This window comes from Peromyscus maniculatus, chromosome 10, assembly GCF_049852395.1.
Source record: "Peromyscus maniculatus bairdii isolate BWxNUB_F1_BW_parent chromosome 10, HU_Pman_BW_mat_3.1, whole genome shotgun sequence".
Taxonomy (NCBI): Eukaryota; Metazoa; Chordata; class Mammalia; order Rodentia; family Cricetidae; genus Peromyscus; species Peromyscus maniculatus.
Window position 1 is genome coordinate 29,034,692 of NC_134861.1, and position 12,896 is coordinate 29,047,587.

The following is a 12,896-nucleotide window of genomic DNA, read 5'->3' on the forward strand; positions in this document are numbered from 1 at the left end:
CCTTGTTATATCCACACCTTGAGTAGAGTGCTGTCACAAGTCAGCCTGTCTAAGAAGGACAACCACACGGCCTGGTTTGTCAGACCCTTCTGCTTTAGACATATTTTATATCAGTAATTATTACTAGTGTCCTCTTTATTCTCACAACATAGTTTTGAATGATTATATGGTCATGATAGATTTTCAAGCTAAGTGACATTCAAAAGGAAAGAATGGTCTAATATTACTTATTCACACTGGACCCTTCCACATAGTGAAAGAATATCTGTATTTTAAGCCATTTTTTCTGCTCTTTAGTTTAAGTATGTAATTGATTTATGGTTTGAGGAATTCATTATCTTGGCAGTTATAGAAAACATTGCCAGAGTAAGGGAATCTATGAGTATACGGTATAATAGCATTCTTTATTACTGTTTGCCTAAGAACAAACCTCAAACACAAGCAACTCATAGAAAATAATGTTTGCTACATTAATTGAATGTGTTTAAATGAGGAACAGATACTTGTGTGGATACCAGCTTTGAAGTGTTTCCCCATAACTAGTGGGTTTATGCTGATCTCCACATGTCTTTAGTCACTGGTTTCTTATTTTACATACATGTCTGATCATATTTTATCAGAATTATTAGTAACTGAAGATATCTTTAAATTGATTTTTCTGCTTCTTGTTAATGTTTGAAGCTTTAGATTCTCTTATAGAAGCTATATGACCAGAAAGTTTATTCTACTCTAGTAGGAGTCTGTATTCAAAATTCCTAGAGTCCTGTGTACTTCCTTTTCAGTCTCCTGAATGCATGTTTTTATTCATAGCTGAGGGAACTACAACTCAGAAACCACACAAATATTATTGAACTTAAGGTAAGTCAGATAACAACAGAACCCATGGACGATCATCCATAGGAACAGATCCATGTCATCTACATATAGAGTGTGTTCCTAATCCTAACCAGAGTGGCAGTCCTGAGAGGCATGTCAAATAACATGTTCAGAGTCACTGACATGGATGACAGGGAAAGTGAATATTAAAAGACTTCAAACAAGGAAACTTGTCGAAGTCATAAGAAATTGATCTTGATTAGCTCTCACTCAATAAAATAATGGAAAGTATGGAAGATGGTGAGTGACCAAGTCATCTAGGTTTGAAGTCATTCCAGACAATTACAACTCTACTTATTTTCTATACTTGTGATTAAAAACACCAGAAATCAAACATCTTCTTTGTCCTGTGGAAATGAAATGGTAATAACCAATGGTAAAATGTTATCTTCTGCTCTCGCGTAGGAAGCGTGGTGAGAGCTTGAAGTACAATGGAGAGCCTCCCATTTGTTGCTGTAGTTGAGTGGCATTCACTATGAACTCCATGTCCGGCTAGTGATGAGAACTGTGTGTAGTCTTTTAACATGCTTTTTATTTTTCCTGCTTCACACACAACAAGCTCGGCTTTAGAATGCGTATCCACCACAAGCAGGCAATGGAGTTCAATGTTGTACCAGTGCTTAGATTCAGAAGTGAAGAGGCTGCCCTCATTCGTTTCCTTTTTCTTCTGAGAATCTTTGGTGATTTTCTCCTGCCAAGTAACAAAATTTGTTCATGAATTTGTTGAAGACAATAGTCATTACCACCTTCACTCTTCCAATGACCACTATAACTTTAAAATAATTCATACATTATAATCTTATATGATCTACAGCCTTAAATGCTTGAACATAGATAAATAATATATTTCATCCGTGAGTGTAACAGATGTATAGTTGCTGAACCTAATTAAGTCCATGGTGATGAGTGATTGCCATTTCCAACACTTGTTGTTTTCAAATCTTAAACCTTAAGGATCTTCTTTGATTCTGCTCTCATCCATATGTTCATCATGACTTTCTTGTTAGACCAGGTACTTGACAAACAAAGGTTAGTATCCTAAGAGGATCTTGTCTTATATATCAAGGAAACCCTGAGCCTACATGGTGCTATTATAGATGAATCAATCTGTGAGGATTTTTTTTTTAACCTTTTCTGGTTGAGTTTGAAATGTGAGACACACTTGGCTATCACTTGGCTATCAGACACATCTGGAATGAAATATTTCTAAGTTGTGAGGAGCTTGATGTAATGAAGACATAGCTGAATAGGGAGGAAAATACAGATAAATAAGCATTTTTTAAATTATCATGTTGGATTGTTTTCTTAGGTATGATGAATATGGGTTTAATATTGAGATCTCTTACATATCATTTTGGGGAATGCTTCCCTACAAAGTAAGTGTGTGTGCATGTGTGCATGTGTGTATGTGTGCATGTGTGCATGTGTGTATGTGTGTATGTGTGTGTTTATAGAATTCTTTTATATTCTTTGATACAGAATCTGCAGTGTTAATACAATATTTCATTCTAAAAATTTGTATGACATATATTTAAACCACAGACGAAAGATAATTTTGGCTCCCAAAACAAGCAGGTATATCACAGAGAAGCAGCAATATTATGCAAGTATATCATTTAATAATTTAAATGACATAGACATAATTTTGAATAGATAGGTTTTTCTTGGCACCTGGCAGATTATCCTAAAGAGAATAAAAACCACATATGTTAAATTATTGATTTAGCCCCAGCTACTGGGCTTTGTTCTTGCAGTTTTGGGTATGCATTGAGGACAGAAACAATTGCTTCAGAGGTTAAAACATAGTTAGAAACCATTTTACTTTTGGAGTTTCTAAATATTTAAGAATTATGTAAATGTAAACTGTAGTTTCCTTTCAACATTAGCTGCAGAAGAGCAGATAATGGACCCCCACTGCACATTTGGATGGTTTCTTTATTTCTGAGTGTGCTCGCTCTTCAATCTTCCTTTCCACAGAATTTGGAATTTTGTTTCTCTCGTGTTTTATTTTTGAAAAGGCTCTCTGCTATTGTATCGTTTCGTTTTCTGGTTTCATCCTTTTGTCTGGAGGCTTATTGCCGCATTCCTGGTCTGAGGACTGTACAGTGAGGGAGATGGAGAGCCATGAGCGTGTATCTAGTCAAGGTTGAAAGAGAGCAGGGTTTCTAAACGAACACTGCCGTGAGTGGGGGACATGTAGGTTATTGCCATGACAATTCTAATTGTTGGAACTTTATTCTTATCGTGGTCTTTATTCAGGTGGATTCACCCGAACGGCACACATAGATGAGCCTCTTTAATTTCTGGGCTGGTTTTTGGAGAACATGTAGCCAAGAATCATCATCTTTTTGTTGCGATAACAAAACACACGGTCAAGGGGGTGTGAATGGAATTGCATTTTCTAGGCATGCAGAGATCGGTATGAAGCGAGCCCTGCTCCCTGTGACCCCGGGACGCTCTCTCTAACAAATGATGGGGCTACATTTTAAATTACAGGAGATTCCAATTACTGTGAAATTATGGGGCTCTAGGAGCTCCCTCTATGGGCTAATTTAACGTCTGCAAATGATATTTCCTCTTTTCCTTTCTCCCCCCTTCTTCTTCCCATTTTTCCCCCAACAAAGCCTCTGTGTGGCCTCCAGGATGGGGTGGCCGCCTAAGGGCCCTGAGGTTGTGCTCCTTGGAGCGTGTGCAAGATGGCTGCCCAAGGCTGTTTGAAGCCGGCGCGTTTGAAGCTGCGGCGCGTGTTTGAAGCTGCGGCATTTGAAGCTGCGGGGCTTGAAGCTGGCGCGTGTGTTTGAAGCTGCGGCATTTGATGTTCCTGAGGACGTTTGTAAATTTGAGACAGACTTTAATATTGTTAGACGGTAGGGGAGTCCTTTTCAACCCCCTTTTCATATATTTTTTCACTTGAACTTTTAAAAAAGTTTTATTTAACTTTTTTTTTCAACTATTTTAACTACTTATGTGAGCCGAGGAATGCTGTGATTCACAGTCATTATTGTAAGGAGGCTGTTATGTATTTTTAGTGCTGCTGGGACCGTAGGAACTCTTGAGTGGCTTTGACTGGATACAACAATGTGGAGAATAAGCCCAACTGTGAAAAATGCCACCGTGGCCACAGAACAGCACAGAATAATTTTGAAAGAGGGCACTCTCCTTCTTGCTTTTAGAAGAAGGGTTGGGCGCCTGCTGTTGCATTAGCAACATTAATGAATGTTCAGGTAGAAGGAACATGTGAGGTAGAGGTTGTGGGTGTAGAGATTGTAATTTTCCCGGGCAAAGCATTTTCTGTTTTCTTCCTATTATTTTCCCTCTCCAATTTCTGAGAGAACTGAGGGAGAAATGTAGATGTCATTGCAAACATCGCTGTCAACCTTTGGACTGCACTGTGAAATGATGGGGGCCATATGGGCAGCCCCTACTCCAACATGAGAGAGAAAGGCTGAGCGTTGCTGATACCCAGGAATGAGAGAAGACAGACGGATGCTCTAGAGCTTGTAGGTGATGGTTCTGGAAATGTCTTGTTTGGAGGAGCCCCACGTGTGGAGGTGAAAGTTAGATGAAATTTGGGAAGGAACTGACAAATGTATGTGGACTTTGGTGCACATAACTTTCAGTAGGTCCTCGCCTGGATGAACACACCTTTGATCACAGAGTTGATGAAGTAAGACATTGTCTACTGTTCTTTATGCTTTTCTCCTCGTGGTGACTTGGGTGGCAGACTACTTTGTTGGTCTGTCATTCAAATTTTCTCTTTTGAGGGAGGGTATTCCATTCTTCTAATGATAGCTCTCTTCAAAAATAAGACATGGTATCTTAGCATTGGCTATTCCTTAGGGCTTAAAACTACTTATTTGTATGTATACTCTTGAGTCTTTCATTGTCAGAGAATGGATCCCTACAAGAGTGCTTCTGTTATTCAAATGTATTAGTATTGATCCTTCCAGGATCCAGATGAATGGCTCTGGGCCTCATTTGTTTGTATTGAATATCTACGTGTCCTTCAATCCAGAATGAGCAATTCAATCTACACCATCAAAACTGGATTACTACCTCCCAAACAGACAAAACATATTTTATCCTAATAAATAATTTGAGTAGGTGCTCTGTTTATTTTAGGGTAGAATATATCTTGTAAAAATTTGAATGATTAAAACATTTATTTCCCATTTCTTCAGATCACCTGGCCTTGGTCTCTGTTTTCATGCAAATAGCTGACTTGAGGTTATTTCTCTTCATCAGCTGAAAATTTCTCATTTTGGGAGAACAGGAATTTGGTAAGTATTTTTCTTTAAATAGTACAAATCCACTCTTTTTAAAATACTTCATTTACTTATTTGCATGCTTGGCATGTGTGCGGTGCATTTATTGAGACTGAGGACAACTTACAGGGGTTGGTTTTCTCCTTCCACCATATAGGATCTAGGGATCAAACTCAGATCATCAGGCTTGGCATTAAACATCCTTACCTAGATCTACTTTTAGTTCCAATTTGTTGTTATTAACTTGTTTAATTGCACTCTTAGACCCCTATAGTATTTTTTCATTTTCTTAGCTAATGCTTAATCTTACAATGACTTTTTAAAACTAAACTTTTATTTTTAAGTTTCATATTAATAAGATGGACATTAATTTATCAAGGCCTAAGTTCCTGCACATTGCCAATATAGTAAATTAATCTGTTCTTAGCTTTTATAAATTACTAGAGATTAAAAACAAAATTGAGAGTCCATAAAATCAATTGTTGTACATTTAGACCCATAGTGTTTGGAAAACTCCATTGAAAACATTATAACCAAAAGAGAGAACATATTTGGCATGCATGTGTAAATGTATACATGTGTACACACATACAAATACACAGGGGTACACAAGCACATGTACCTGTGCATACGTGTGCATGTATATTTGTTAATTGCTTTGTACATTTTTTTTTTTTTTTTGGTTTTTCGAGACAGGGTTTCTCTGTGTAGCTTTGCGCCTTTCCTGGAGCTCACTTGGTAGCCCAGGCTGGCCTCGAACTCACAGAGATCCGCCTGGCTCTGCCTCCCGAGTGCTGGGATTAAAGGCGTGCGCCACCACCGCCCGGCCGCTTTGTACATTTTTTAACAATCAATTCATATAGTTTCTCACCTCTCAACGTGTGTAATGCTCATTGAATGTACATCACTGCTTTGTTAAACTTGAAGAGAATATTTTTAAGTTTTCCTATTCTATATCAAAAAAGATTTTTTGAGGATAATTTTATATATGTTTGGGAGAGAGCTATACCCACCTTATTACATGTTTGACTGAGCATAAGTAATTCAATAAAAGCGATGGGTAAACACTGATAACTGGTGTATCTTCCACAGTAAGCAACTTGTGGAAAACTTGATCCATCAGGCTGTAACTGGAGAGGCTCCTGCTCCATATTGCTTTGTGCTGAGAAATTCTTATTTTCTGAATAGTCACTGTGATTTTATTCACATCCTCATTCATATTTTCTGTTTCCATTTCACTTAATTAAAATTAAAATTGAAGATTACTTTTTAAGTGCTGTCCATACTTTATGTACTTCTTATATTCAATTCTTCCATGTGGAGGTTTTTAACTATACCAGTAGTTCTACCCCTTGGCTTGCTAGCTCTTGTTCTTGCTCCCTAATTTCTTGTGTATACTTTCTCTGCATCTGTCAGATTCTTCAGCTATATTATCTTGGTGAAGTTCATAGTTTGTTTCCTGTACTTAAAATGATGAGTAAATCAATTACTGAGCTTCAAACTGAGAAGAACCCTCCATTGCACAGCACTGTGTACTCTTGTAACTTCTAATAGCAACACCTGCTCTTAGAATGGGATTATGGCTGCTTATTCATCCATAATGTTACATAGACTTAATGATTTGATTCATTATTTGCTATGAGGTTTGGCTACACATTATTGATATTCTATTCATTTATAGTCCTAAAATTTTCTGTTTCATTTCTTTCCTGTACATATGTGTATCTGTGCACACATAACTCATATGCACACAGACACATACCACACATACCCAATATCCCTGGCAACCACTGATCTTTATTTTACTCTAGTTACAAAATTGCAAAATTGTAAAAAGAAATAGTATTAGTGAAATTTTACAACATACGCTCTTCTGTGATTAGCTTCTTTGATTTAAAGCAATGATTATGAATTTCATTCTTGCTATTACATGTATACAGAAATTCTTCTTATTAACAATTAGTATTTCTGTGTATGGACATACCACAGTAAGTTTATCTAGATATCATTTGACAACTTCTTTAGTTCATTCTAATATATATATATAAACACATACATATGTACATATGTGTGTATAATATGCACATGTATAATTTTGTGTATATAAGTTTTATAGGTTTGAATTTCTCTTGCATAAATATCTAGTCATACAATGACCAAGGTTCATGATGTACAGATTTTGAATTTTGTGAACTGCTATTAAACTATTTTTCACAGTGACTTTATTGTTTTGTATTTCTACTACCAACATATGAGTATTTCAGATGAAATATTTACAATGTCTTCACCAACACTTGATGTGGTTAGTCTTTTTAATTTTAGCTGTAGTAGCAAGTAAATATAAATTTCTTTCCAAGATGCTTTTCTCTTTAGAATCACTTGTTTCTGCTTTGTCCAGCTTACTGTGCCTACTTATCTATAGGCTTAAATAATCATTTTATTTTTTCATGTTATGTTTTTCATAACCTTACTCTTTTAAAGTTTATAAACTTTTTTTATCATTTATTTTCTTTTACTACTTGGTAAACATGTAGTAGATTAGAGTCTTGGGTGCACATTTTGATAAATGATTCTTTTCCTTCATTTTTTGAGAAATTATATATTTGAAAAGGATCTAGTTAATTTGAGAGTTTGGGTTTTACTGACATGTATCAACAGTTAAACTACAAATTAGATTTCATATTTAAAACAGTTAGTAATCTGATATTTCAGGAGCCAATCTTTTCAAAACATTTTCACAGACATTCAACAACTACAGAATCACTATCACTATCAATTCATCTCTAAAGTGCCTGTTTTTATTCTCTGCCTCATTAGTCAGTGTAGAGAATAGTGTGCCATTGAGCATTAAAGAAGCCACTTTTATTTAACTCAGTACTTACATTGGTCAGAATTGGTGATTTTTAAATCTCCTTCCTTTTTTTTATTTAATGAAAAGCACTGACTGTCCTCAGATCTCTGGCTTTGTTCCTCGGATGTTGAAAAGGCACACAGCCACTGTGCCAGTCCTTCAAGGGCAGTGCATGAGAATGGTCACTGCCACTGTGTGTTTCATTTGAATATGTGCCAGGGCTCTGAGGCTTTCTCAGTGGCCCAGGTGCTGCTTCAGCAAAACTACCTGGTTAGTCAGAGGCCTATTTTTTAATGTTAATTTTATTTTGTTATCAAAGACTTCTTACAGTAAACTGAAGGCTAATGAGTTGTGTACCTAGACCCATTAGCTCTCAAGGAAACTTACTCAGAAAGTTAGCCTTTATTTAAAATTAAGAAAATTGATCTGGTACCTTGACAGTATGATTTAGTCCACATTACTTCTTGCATAAGTTACCTTGTAGGGCTTTGTGTTAGAAGACTGATGCAAACTCCCAACAAACTTCTCAGCGTTGTCCGACGTCTGTAGTACGCGGTAGGATGGGCACTACACTGTCCACCCTCACCTAATGGAAGCTTTTCCTGTTCAGTGGGAGGCACTTTTTCACACTTATAGCCCATCAAAAGAACAACAGCAACAACAACAACAAAAACAAATCTCATGCCTTTGATTTTAAGTATGATGGTGTTATTAGTAAATGCAGACATCAGGGATATTTACAACAAAAGACTAAATGATGAAGCTAGGAAATTGTAACTATATATGGATAATCTTTCATGGTTTCCAAGTAAGTAATTTTTTATTACTTTTACATTAATTTTGTTCTTTTAAATTTGACTGTTAAATCTTATTTTACCTTAGAAATTCAGTCAAGAGTGGGAGACTAAAATCTTGTCTATTTCTTGGGAGAAAAAAAAAGGATGATAAAGAGAACCAACATCAAAAAAATTCAAAAATTTACTGCGGTGATAATAATCAACAGAGTCTTACCATCCTACAATATTAAGACTGCAATGAAGAAATTCTTCATGCAAAGATTTCCTTTTAAAGGTGTTGACAGGAAATTTTATCAAGCATTTCTTTTAAACTGTTTTGTTGTTGTTTGGTTGGTTTCATTTTGTTTCTGAGTAAACCCTAACTCAAACTTCTCTTAAGCCTGGACTCCATCCTTGCAGACCTTTTATATTTGAGTTGAAGGTTGATTGAGTTATTTCAAAAACTTATTCTTACGTCATTACTAAGTGTACAAATCAAGTTACTAAATGCACACATCTTTCTACTGATTTCTTTTCTTATTTCTAGAAAGCCAAGCTACATTTTCTAGAGATGTGTACTATGTATTTTTCTGATGTCAAAATCCTAGTGTCTGGCAGTCATTCCCAGTGTTTACCATCTGATCCCTAAGGAGTACTGCCATCTTACTCTTCTTTAATGGCTGTGCCCCCAGTCCAACCTTAATCCTCCCTGGCAATTTGCATTGTAGGAATCCCACATCTGTTATGCAATAGGGTCAAATCCAGGGGATTAACCCCCCCCACACACTCACACACACTCCTGTTTTCATTCATACTTCACAGAGGGAGGCCTGCCTGCCTGCCTTCTGCTAGGCACCACTCTGCTCCCTGCCCAAGGGAACAATTCTTTCTAGTGTATGGTCCAGAAAAATGGATTTTTTAATACATTGTGCCATTTAGGTGTGGTCTTTTATAAACTGTGGTACCCTTCAATTTTATTTAAATCTTCCTTTGGGAATTAAAACACACATGCCATCTAATGATTTTTTTTAATAAGATGCATTTAAAACTTCACTTTGAGATTGTTTCTTGCTTTGAGAGGAAAAGAATCTATAAAAGACACTTAGTTGACTTTTTCTACTGAATGTGGGTGTTTGTCATAACATTTGTACCTTGATTATTTACAAGGTCTGCTCTAGGTTACTTAATTGTTATTATAAAATGTTTGTTGTTCTTGAATTTTATATCAGAGTTGATCTTAAAAAATACTAAGAAAAACTTCATCTTAATTGCTTTCCAGTTTTCCAAAACTTTACAATATTGTCCTGTTATGCCCAGATTGTGGGGACCCCCAAAAGACCACCAAGGAGACCAAATCCCATTTGTAAAAGCAAAGAGCCTTTATTTTCAAGCTCAGAGCCTGGGCTCTCTGTCCGAGGCAGCAGTGAGAGCAGAGAGCCCAGAACCCAGGAAGGGTGGAGTTTTTAATTACAGCAGAGGCTCGGGTGGAGGGATTTCCAGGGTTGAAGACCCTGATTGGCTGACATCGGCTAGGGGTATAGGGAATGTTTGGAATGTCAGGTATTTCCTCCTAGATGCAGGCCCCACTAAGTGGGATCAGCTTATGGCTTTTCCTGCTGGAATCTGTGTCTGGGCCTCTAAGCTTGTCATGGCAGCTGTGTGGTTAAGCTGTTTTGGGACCCCCGACAGCACCATTTAAGATAAAATAAAAACAAAAAAAAAGTCTTGATATAACATTAAGAAAAAATACATGTGGAGCCTAATGATAAATATGACAAAAATTTGCTGAGTCCTGAGGCAGATTTATCCAATGGAATCTAAATGTCCTAGAACTTGTCATGTATTAGCTCAGAAAATGTATGTGGTCTAATAAAAAACATATTTTGTCTTTAATTTGGAAGTTTAATCTAAAGTGCATCTCTCAGAATGAACCAAGGCAAATGGCCAATACGATTAGTGTTAGAAAAGTATTCCTGGATTCAGAACACGCTTGCCCCAGTGTGGCCTATGCTTGTCTCTCCTGAAGCAGGCTCTAAAGAACATTCTGACTTTGTCTCTGAGTAGTCCAACGACCGTTCTAGCAGAGGTACCTTCTCTGAAGACACGAAGACCCAGATACAGGACTTAAAGTATTGTGGGGTCCCTCACTGTTCACTATAACCAGGTCTTGCCCCTTTGTCCAGCCACACTTGTCCACTGCTGTCCCCTCCTCTCCGCAAGTTTAACATTAAAAACTAAACATTCACGAGTTTAACTGCTTGGTTTTTTCTTTGTTTGTTTTCATTTCTGTAGGACTTTATGTTGCTCAAAACTCAAGTAAAATACATCTATGTATTTTTCTCTTTTGTTAGAGGTATCCAAAGTAAAGTTTTATTTTCTGATAACTATTGAAGCAATAGAAAAGAAGAGATGTCAAGACAGATTAAGAAATGTAAAACCTCATTCTGTTGGTGTACTAAGTTAATGTTAGAGTAATAGACTATTTAAGAAGGCATTTAAGGACAATTTTTTCATGAGTATTAGATACAAAAACATTGGATTTTGATTCTCTGTGTATCATGTACCAAGATAAACTCTAAATTATCAAATAAATAAATATAAAATAAAATATCATAACCCTGGGAAGCACCACACACATATACACAAAATAAATAATCAAATATAATAAAATAATCTAGCATCTAAAATGTTTCATCACAACTGGGAATCTCAGGTCTGTATCTGTAAACAGAGTTAGTCTGCTGATATTTTGGTGAATATCTTTCCCGTTTTCATAATCCGTGTTATCTATGATAATGCATGATGCATCTTTATGTTTATCAATCTAACTTTTTCTCTCCATCCATTAAATTATCTACCTTCCTATTATATTTAAAAAAAAAAAACAAACATAATATGTGCTTTTTTTGTAGTTTTCTCCAACAAGTATATTTTAATTTCTTCCCCTGTCACTGAATATTTCTCAGCATCATGTTTAATCTCTGAGTCATTTCACACTGTATGGATGGACTATGGCTTATTCTCTCAAGCCCTCTTACTGGGCTTATCAATTGCTTAGTTAATAGTTGAAGACGTAGTTTAGTTGTTGGAGTGCTTGATAGCATGTATGGCAATCTGGGTTCTGTCACTAGGTTCTAACTTGGGTTCTAACCCACAGTGGCACTTCCTGTAATCCCAGCACTTGGGAGGTGTAGATAGGAGGATCAGGAGTTCTGTCCATCCTCAGTTAAATAGTAAGTTCTAGGCCAGCCTACGCTACATGAGAAGGTTTATGTGGTAGGAGGACTGTGGCAGATTGGACCTAAGGAACTCGGCAGAGATAGCACCACACAACAGATCTCATGTAAGAGATTTATTGTGGGCATAGTGAAAGCCCATCTCTGAACAGGGACAAGATAGAGAGACAGAAACAGACAGACAAACAGAGCAAGAGAGCAGTTTGTGATGCCAGGGATTTTTTAAAGGGCTTGTATGTTTGGTGGCTGGTGATGGTGTAGTTACTGGTTGACACAGGCTCGGGAGAACCTGGTTTCTACCACTGGTATCATTTTTAAAATGCTTACAAACTTTGGAAATTTAACAGTTAAATTTCACATTAGTGAAAATGATTGTTGCTAATTTTCTTTATAGGAAAGGGGAAGGCTTATTTATTTGTTTATTGATGGCATATCATGTATCCCAGGCAGGCCTTAACTTGTAGCTAAAGCTTCCCTGGACTTTCTGATTTTCTTGCTCCCAGCTCCCCTGTACTGGTATTACAGACATGTTTTATAGCATGTAGGAGATGGGGCTTGAATGAGACACTCATTCTCACTAGGCAATCACTCTACTAACTGAGATATACCATCCATATACACTCTTTTTATTTGTTCATTACCAAAATGCTGAACATTTTTTTTTGTTTTGTTTTCACTTCTTGGACATTTTGGTTTTTTTTTTTTAGAAATTCCTGATCATTTCCTCTCATTTTTCTCTTTATGTATTAATCTTTTCATTATTTATTTATAAAAGTTATTCATTTAAATAGGCCTTTGAATTATGTAGGTTTTATACAAAGACCCTTTAAAATTAATTAGTAAATCTATCAAGTATTTCCTTGATGGATTCCAATTTCAGCATCAAGATTAT

The 12,896-nt window shown here is 36.4% G+C and overlaps 1 long non-coding RNA gene across 1 annotated transcript; it reads left to right on the top strand.

Moving 5' to 3' along the window:
- Nucleotides 1–781: 781 nt before the first annotated feature.
- Nucleotides 782–9,165, top strand: LOC143267510 (uncharacterized). The gene is made up of 3 exons (XR_013042649.1): nt 782–858; nt 5,058–5,156; nt 8,875–9,165. It is a non-coding gene; the product is annotated as an uncharacterized LOC143267510 (long non-coding RNA).
- Nucleotides 9,166–12,896: the final 3,731 nt, after the last annotated feature.